The following is a 10,099-nucleotide window of genomic DNA, read 5'->3' as shown; positions in this document are numbered from 1 at the left end:
TTAATCATTCTTTTTGTACGTCTTTTCATAAAGTAATGCTTTTATTTGGGTTTTAATAGAATGTTTGGCTGATTGAGTACACTGTATACCTTGTCTTCGACCTGGAAAACTTTAAATTAGATTAAAACTTGCGCCGTCTCTTATGAACATACTGTTAAAATTAGACGCTAATGGCTTGAAAATACCTATCGACATTCTAAAGTCAATGTCAGAGTACTCTCATACTCAGGCTGTACTTGGTGCATTCCCCCTTCTATTATTTGGGTTATAGAGTTTTTTTCATTGTAATCTAATGTTTCTCATTTTGAATGATTTGATTTGTTTCTGTTTTTGGGATAGTGAAATATGGGTGAGAAGCAAAGGTGAATTAGGGCGCTTGCCTTAGTACACAGATGAGGTTCAAGTTTCCTAAAAATTGTGTGGGAGTCATATACTTAGGTCAATATTAGGGTTCTGCTATTGACAGTTCTAGTCTATCTGCTACATTCTTCTAGTTTCAGAGGTGTAAACATGGTTGTTGAAGTTATCTCGTAAAATCGAATGAGTTATGATCTCAGAAAGCAAATATGAGTTGGATGGACGGTAAAATCGTTTTGGAATGAACTCGGCTGCACTTGGTTGAAATTGAATCAACCACCGAGTTTACGTGCATTTGTGACGGGAGTGGCCTTCGGCTGCTACAGGTCTGATTTTCCCTTTTTGCTCTTAAGATGACTAAGCATATTTGATTTCTGATTTAAAAATAATTTTTTAAAAATAAAATTTAATACAAATTTGTATTAGATGTTATTTTAGTAAGGGTAAAACAGTCGTCTCAATTTTTAGACCTAATTTCACTTTTTCCGACGGTTTTCTTCTTCCTTGCTCTGTTCAACACCGAGCACCCTGTACTCTCGTCTCTATTGACGTTCTGCTTTGCAACTGGAGCCAAGTAATAAAATCCCACTTCTCTACTTTCTTTTTCTTCGCATCTTTATTCGACGCACTCTCCTGTCTTTTCTGCTTAGCAACAAAATATTCAATCCAGCAGTGTCACTTATCTTCAATGGTTTATCTGGCAAAATTCACTTCCTTTCTTCACTCTATTCTATGATTCTATTGTACTGTCTTTGTTATGTTTTTCCCTCACCTCCAACCTTCCATCCCAAACGAACAAACAGATTGCATCCCTTTCACCGCTGACTACAGTGCATGAACTGCAAGCCACACGCTAGCGACATTCTATGAACTGCGACCAGAACTTCCAAGCTTCGACTAGTTGATGTAAAAACAGAGCATCCTGCAGCAGCGGATTTTTGGGAACGATCGACCTCCAAACTGCAGCAAATTTGTGTGAATAGAGTTCTGTGAAAAGAGCTCCTTATTCTTACTTAAGATTTGGTCCTATGTGTGTTTTAAACTTTGTTATTATGATATGTTTCGTTATTTTGATTTTTTCTACTATATCTTTGCATGAGGTATAAACTCTTATGAATTTACGAAGAGTTTACTTAAACTTTTGAGTTCAACAACCATGAGTGTTAATGCTTAAAATTAGTCATTTAGACATGGAAAATGAACTTTGTTGCTTATATGTAGTATGGTAGTTTTGTATTGTTTCATTTTTTAATGCTGTTAATCAAGTGTGTGCTTGAGGCTGAAGTGTGATTATGGCTTCTCCATCCATGGTATTCTGGTTTTTGTTTGCTGTAGTGTTTATTGCCACTGAGGAATGTGATGGCTTTGAAATATTTTTCTCAAAGCTGATGTGTAAGTTCCAGTTATTCTCTTGTACATTTTTTTGTGTGAAAGATGGGATGATATATTGTTTTTTATGGATGTGTATTGTGATTTTATGGACGTGAATTTGTTTATCTTGGAGCTTATCATGTTTGGTCATCTATAAAGCAGATTGGAGCTCATGTACCAAGTTTGTGTCGGAAGATGACTAAATCATTTTATGTCCCCTATTCCATCAAAACTCATGAAACGCTTTGTATTCATGCAGTAACGTTGGGGGTTACATGTTCTATTTCATATGTCTTTTCCTTGTGCTTGGATTGCTTCAGTGTCTTTTTTTTTTTTTTTCTTCTGTATTCGAGGTTGGATACAAGGATATATTTGAAATGAGCTTATTTGTGGTTACCTAGCTTCAGGTCCCCTCTACCCACACTACACTTAATCTTTGGTCACCTCACCTGTAGTTTTATTAGTCTTAAAATGTTTATTAGAATATGTTAAAATTCGAACATTTTGTTGTTGTAACTAGTACATATTGAGGAGAGTTTTGCCTGCCTTTACATGGAAGTTGACCTTTGCGTTGTTGCTTGCTTTTGTTTGTTTGCACCAAGTGTTGTTTGACTTTTCATGTTTATCACACTTGTATTCCATTTCACTTATTTCTGTATCAGACTTGCTTTATCAAATGGTGCCTTGTCACTGAACTTTGTAGTACACAAACATTGTGTGGTCTTGGAGGTTATTTATCAAAGATTTTTTTTAGTGAATGTTGTACAATATTTCGGTTCGTCATGGTTGGGTTTAATTTGGAAGTCGGATGATCAGTTGATTAACATGAAATGACAAATTTGCAATTGTTAATCTGCACAATATTCTTATGTGTATACGTAGTCCTCGATATTTGGAGCCTCAGCTGAATTGGGCATACCATTCATATAGTTTTTTTTTAAAGAATCAGGTATGGGAACTTACATCAGACGTTGCAGAATAACTATTATAAGAAATGGTATTACAATAATTTAACAAAATAAATGCTATGGAACACTATTTTGTCCAAAACATATAAAAAGAAATGAAAATCAAACAAAACATTTAAACGCCGCAGATGGTTTCCTTTATACCTTTGTTGTTCTGAGCTCATCATTGCGTCCTTGGGTGAAGAAAATTGGGCTGTCTAAATTCACATTTTGGTAGAAAATGGTTTCTAATTCGCTGGGTTTCATAGTTGAAGATCCCAGTGTTAATCTTCAAAATCGATTTAATTCATTTAAGTTGAACTTATAAGTTCATATTATTTTATTTATGAAATTTTATTATTTACATTTCTTTAAGTAAATATTTATAATTATTTTATCACTTTATATATTATATCTTGTTATCTATGTAACTTTATTATCCGAAGTATATCTTATTATTTTAATATTATTTGTAAGCTTAGTCGTTCTGAATTAAAATGAAACTTGTTTTTATTGTTTCTTGTTCTCGTTTATTATATAATTTGTGCCTTGTGTCAAAGAACTATTATTAGGTAGGTGGAATAAAATAGCACGAGATATTTTTAAGCATGCGAGTTTGTTTTGGTAACATAACAGTTATGGTGCATTTTTAGATTCTTTCACTGTATCTTAAAAGAAAATTTCAAAATAAATTATTTAAATTGAGATATATTATATCTATATCTATTAATTTCATTGCAGCTTTTTTATGGCATCGGAAGAGAGGAATTAGGATTGTCGTCAAGTTATTTTGATACTTGATATTTTTATTAGATCTAAGAAGTTTTGTATTTTAAAATTAGTATTGATATTATAATACTAGTTAGTAAGATGTTAAATTAAGTTAATGTACTAAAGTATAATAAAACATACATGTGCGTTTGTTTGAAAAAAAAAAACAAAAAACTGAGTATTTAAAAACAACGCAAATTTTGGGAGAAAAAAAAAATGGAAGTAATGAATTCTGCAATTTATAGAAGAGAAAACATGTTTTATGTACAAAACTAAATTGAGTAATTGTTACGATTTTTGACTGAAGGTATTATAAATAATAAATTCAGTATACTTAATTTATAAATGTAAATATACCTATTCACAAAAAAATAGAAATTTATATAAGATAATAAAAATTTATAAATTAAAACATATGTGTATTCATGAAAAATTTAAAAGTTTATATAAAGTACCGTAAGAGAAATTTTATAAAGGCGAACATAGACATTTACAAAAAAAAATCAGAAAATTTATATAAAGTAATGAAAAAAGTTAAATAATAATTTTTATTTTTAAAATTTAGAATAAAATTAATAAAATGATGAATAAAAAGTAAAATCATTCAAATAAAAAATGTGTAATTCATACATTATTTATAGTCAATTTTAATTTTAAAAAATCAATGTTTCAGTATACTCATCTATAATATAGATGTTAATTTTTATATAGTTTTAAAGAAATAATTATAACATATTATTATCATGTGTGTGGTAAATTTGTTAAGTTTAAAAATTAAAATATATAAGCGTTGAAATTCATAACTATTAATCTCATCAATTTCCTTTATATCTGGTAAAATAAATAATTTATAAAGGTCAATCAAACATTAACTTTTAAGAAAAAAGAAAATTATCCTTAAAATAATAAAGGAAAAAATTAATAAAATGACACTATATTTTAAATTTTTTTAAGATTTAAATATGTTATTAATCTTTATAAATATATCATATTTTGCTATAAGTTTTTATAAAATATTTTATTAGAATTTAGTCTCTGAAATATTAAAAAGTTAGAATTTAGTTAATTTGCATCAACTTTTTTTAGTTAAATGTTAAGCTAACCAAGAAAATCGTTTAATACTTCTATATATTATGTCACGATATTTAATTTTTTAATATTTTATTATTTAAAAATAATATTTACAAATCAATCCCTAAACATATTTTAAATATTTACCAAAAAAAATCTTCTAAACTCAAATATTTTTTTCTCTCTTTCTGCCTCACTCCTAACCTACTCCCACTCCCACTCTTTCCCTTTCCTTCACCCTACACCCTTAACCCCTCCCTCTTCCCTTCTCCTTTCCCATTCCCTCACTCCATTCTCTCCTCCTCCTCCACCCAAACTCACACTTTTTCTCATTTCTTGCTTGTGAATTTTGAGTTTTTTTTTTTTTTTTATCCATGCACACTTGATGTTATTATCTTTGTGTGTTTATATGTTATGTTTCAACTTTTATAAAAGCTTTAATATGAATTTTTTATTAGTTGTTATATTTTGTGTTTGAATGTTTCTTGATTATTTTGATTGGTGAAAGGTAGTGAAAGAAGTTTATGTAAGTGATTTAAAAATAAAATATGTTTGAGATTAGAGAGTTTAATATATGTGGGGTGTGGAGTGTGGGAGGAAGTGAGTTTGAGGTTGGGAGAGTAAGGACCGAAAAAAAAAAATTGAGTTTAGGAGATTTTTTTATAAGTATTTAAAATGTGTTTAGAGATTTATTTATAAATATTTATTTTAAATAATAAAATTAAAAAATTAAATGACATGTCATGCTACATAGAAGTATTTCACTCACATTTAACAAAAGAGTTAATGACAATGATTAAATTCTAATAAAACAAATTATAAATACTCATAAAATATGTTATATTTATAAAGACCAACCACATATTTAAACTTTTCTTTTTAAAAAAAATAAATCACTCAAATATCAACTCACCCTATATTATGATGATTTGTGAAATATCATTTTGATATTTAAAATTTGGGATTAATATAGAAATTACTATGTTTATCTTTAAAAATAAAAGATTTCATTAATTTTTCTTTTTTAACGATTAATTTAATTTAAATAAAATACTAAATTAGCTTTTATTTGTGGAGACGTATGCTGATTTCAAAAGAAGAATTAAATTTACCTTTTATTTCATATATTATTTAGTTTAATGTACCTTCCATCTCTATGTTATATATGAGTATTTATTTATTTTTAAAAAAATATTTTTAAGAACTTATTAAAACACAAAAATTTTAAAAATTACTTTTTCCTTATTGTGTTATATGACTTTTTAGAATTTTGTTAATTTTTTTGTTAATTTTTTTTATTATTATTTAAAATTTAATATAAATTTGAAATATTGATACAATGTTTTTTGGTTACAGCTGATACAATGTATTTGGTTAAAGATATATTATTTTAGATAAATTAAAATTTAAAATTCTCAATCATATTAATTTGAATTTAAATTTTAAAATTTTGACACATTATATTAATAAAATAATTTTTTTCATTAAATCTTAATTTACATTTTAAATATCTTATCTCTTTAATTTAATTATATTTAATATAATGAAATATTTATTATTAATAATAAAATATTTACTTTTTAAATTCATTTAATCTAAAATAATCATTAATATATTTCTAACTTCTATTGAAAAATATTTTAATTGTAAAAGTATTTGTTCGTTTAGAGCGCGAGAAGTTTAGCAACAAAATCAAATTGGATCAGATCAAAGTGAAATATAAATAAACAACCCTATTTAATTTTCTGGTCAAGTAAAAAAGAAAATGACCCATCCTAACATTCCACTTTCATTTGTCTTTGTTTCCTTCTTGTCATGTCATTCAGTTTCTTTCTTAGCGAAAAACTTCGTTCAGATAACTCAGACTCACATCATAGCTTATAATATCTCATAGCCATTGTTTTTGCATTTACCTGAAATTTACCTAGTGGGGTTATATGCGTGTCCCTGACTGTTTTTGCATTTACCTGAGGATGTTTGTTTTGTGGCCTTTGATTTGTACGTTGGTAACTTGTTTTTGGGGCTGTGATTTAACTGGTTTGGGTGAACACCTATTTACTGGGCTTTAACAACTATAAATGCATTCTTTGTAGTGTGGCCTGTACTACCCTTTAGTCTTATCATGAGAGAAGGATGGAACTATGAGTGATCTATAGCATCTCATTTTACATCTAACTGAATAAGAGCCTAGACCTAAGAATGAATGTGTGGTTTTGCATTACTATGTGGAAAAGTTATAGCTTAAAGTTTTTTTTTTTTCTTGATTTGTGTAGGGCAGCACCTATTCTAGGGGTAAACTTTTGTCATATTGGTCTTATATTATTCCTTCAGTTAGCTCTGATGGATCCACGAAAAGCAATCATCGATCTGTTTCCGTTAGAAGCAATCATGAAAAATTTGACCGGGATGATCTTCTCTTGGATAAATTTGTTAATTTTAGTCCCATGTGTAAGAATAGCAAAGATTTATTGAAAGGTAAAAGTAATGATGAAGATCAAGCCTTTAGAAAGAGCAATGGCAGTTCTAAAGTCTCTGAAGAAGTAGTTGAGCGCCATTCTCCAAATACTCCAAAGAAGCCTCTACTCAGTTTTACTGATTCTACTTTTATTACTGCTGAGTTGAATGAATTTTTTGAATCATGCCTCCCTAATACAGTAAAAGGGTGTCAGCGGGTCTTACTTTATAGGTAATTTTTGCTTTCTAGTTTTTGGTTTGTGTGTAGAATGGTTTTTATTGTGTTTTTACTTATTACACTAAATTATTGATTCAACATTCCTTCAATGAAAGGCAGTACGTTGAAACATGGCATATCGCTTCGTACCCTTCTTCGCAACAGTGCTAAACTTTCTGGTCCTGCTTTGTTGGTATTGCAGCATTTATGAATTAAATACATGTCTCTTGTTATGGTGTACATTAATGTATTATTCTATTATTGAATTGTTATTTATTAAACGGTTAGGTTGTTGGAGATACACAAGGTGCTGTGTTTGGTGGGCTGCTAGATTGTCAAAGAGAAAATATCAAGTATGCTAACTCTTTATTTTCTTTTTGATATAAACATTCTTTCATATCTTGACGTATGATTTTTTTTCTGTTTGCTGTGGTAATAGGGGACAAACCAAACTTTTGTTTTTACAACCTTACGTGGTCGGCCAAGGCTGTTTCGACCTACTGGTAAGGGTTCTTATTGGTTGATGTACAAGTGTGTTTTATTTGTAGGTAGACGTCAGACATTGTTGCATTATCTAAATTATTGTAATTTAGATATATCAATTTTCAATTTTGTTCAAGTCAAGTATGAGTGGAGAAATCTTACGTTGGGTAAGAACGAGGGGATTGACAACATATAAGTGATAAAGACCCATAAGTCAATAGTTTTAAGGTTTTTGAGATGGGTGCAATGTCCAAGTATGCTTATATAATTGCTCGTGGACCAATTGGTGGAGATCTCTCTGGTGTTTTAAGCCTCCTCGTTTGACCCAACAAATATTAATAAGCATCACCTGAATCTGGATTTGTATGACATGAAAGCCAGTAAACTCATCACTAGAAATTATTTTTAATTAAAGCCTTATATAGAAGACAATTAGTAAAGAATCAATGAGGATTTCAAATTGGCTGTTGACTGAATAGTTCTTCATCACCTCCTGCATTTTGTCTTATAGTTTCAGTATCTTTTGACAGTGTTTGTGGTCTTCACTTAATTGGTATACTCCATAAACATTTCTGATGTATAGTCAAGTGGAAGGATTTTACCATATGCCTTGATCATCATCGTCTCAAATTATTTCTTTGAAAAACCAGAAAGGCTTTTTTATATGAACATGTCAATTAAATTCTGTAGTTTTGATGGCTGCTCCTTTTGAGCCTCACAGTTAACAGTCATAAGGGCAAAGACAGAATGAAGGAAGTTATGAAAAAGACATTAGTAACTACCTTCCAAAATGGGGCTTGTTAATTTTCTGAGCCTCCGAGGCATTTGGTGGTTATGGTTAATTGGGGGTGAAAATGCAACAATTAGAAATCATTTTACTAGTTTAGTTAGATTGGAAATGAGTAATTTATCCGTTATGCAGGGTATATACTGTCTCAATCTTTTATTCTAAAGCATGAAAACCTGATTCAATCCTTCTTATTTCCTTTGAACTAGGAGTATTCTGATATGTGTGTTTATTTGTAGGTGTCAACCGGTACTATTTCTTATGTTTGAATGATTTGCTTGCACTTGGTGGTGGTGATAGTTTTGCTCTATGCTTAGATGGATATTTGTAAGTATTTCAATAGTGCTGCTTAGTTCTTGTCAGTCCACTTCTTTATTGTCCAAGTGCCACTAATGAAATCTCTACGTTTGAATGTATTCTTCTGGTTGGAAAGGTTAACTGGAACTAGTGGACCATGTGATACATTTGGAAACTTATGTTTGGCTCATAGTCCAGAATTTGAATTGAAAAATGTTGAGGTAGTGTTCTTTCTAGTGAAGTTATTTGTTTTGCTTACATCAAGTTAATAAGAGGCTTTCATCTCTATTGATTAGATTTTTTTTTTCTTTTAATTTTCCTTGCTTTTTAAATTTTTTGTAATTAACTTAATATTTGTGTTAAGTACTTTGATCAATATCTCTTCATCTGCCACACTTCATTTAACTGTCTTTTGATTGCCAAAATAATGCATGGTTAAACTGGAGTTATCGTGGTGAATCATTTGATACTTTTTTGTTCTGATCTGTGTCTGAGCAACTAAAAATATTTTATTTCATATAATGAGTGACATGATGGTGATAATTACTCCAACAGGAGGTAAACAAAGATAAAAAGTGAAGAGTCCAGTTAGTATGTTCTATCTACCGATTTACCTTTCTTTCAAGTTTATCTTTTATTTTTCCTGCTTCATGAAAATCAGAATCAAAATTCATGATCATAAAATTGTTGATGTCTATATGTTTGAACTTTGATGACTGTTGAGGGTATACTGAAATGAACTTATGTCCACCTCTAACGTGAAAGGCATCCTCCAAATTTCAGTATTTTATAATGCAACTAATTAATATCTTAGAGAATTTGGTTTTTGACCAAACTTAACAGCGTGATCCATATATCCGACCTCATAGTGGGATAAAGTTTGGTGGTTGTATAATTTTTTAAATTCAATTAAATAATGTTCCCTCTAATTGTCTATATCTCAGTCTAACAGTTACCAAAATGCTATATCTCGGTCTAACTGTTACTAACATGCTCTGCTCACTTTGCCAATCTGAAATCAGCCTCAAATCTTCTATTAGAAGCTTAAACATGATGTTTGTGAATTGAGATAAACCACCTTTATTTCGTACTCCAACATGGTTGACATAATTTCCTTGCGCTCCTGATTCTTCTAGTTCCTAACAAGATAAAATTCGACGAAATGTAAAAATATTTCTACTCGTTAACTATTTTTTTGTTGCCATATGCAGCGTAGCTATCGTAAGCAAATATGCACTCAAACCAGGTATCAGGAACAAAAAAATAAATTTTTTTTCCGCGTAAATAACCTTCGCTGTAGTTTCATGTCACCGCAACGATGAAATATTCCTTTACGTATAACAA

General features: G+C 29.7%; 1 pseudogene; it reads left to right on the top strand.

The window, feature by feature from the left end:
- Window positions 1-6,454: 6,454 nt before the first annotated feature.
- Window positions 6,455-9,024, top strand: LOC113871525 (annotated as a pseudogene).
- Window positions 9,025-10,099: the final 1,075 nt, after the last annotated feature.

This window comes from Abrus precatorius, unplaced genomic scaffold (assembly GCF_003935025.1).
Source record: "Abrus precatorius isolate BTA unplaced genomic scaffold, Abrus_2018 Scaffold7, whole genome shotgun sequence".
NCBI classification, from domain to species: Eukaryota; Viridiplantae; Streptophyta; class Magnoliopsida; order Fabales; family Fabaceae; genus Abrus; species Abrus precatorius.
The sequence above is the reverse complement of the archived record's forward strand: the minus strand, read 5'-3'. Positions and strand labels throughout refer to the sequence as shown.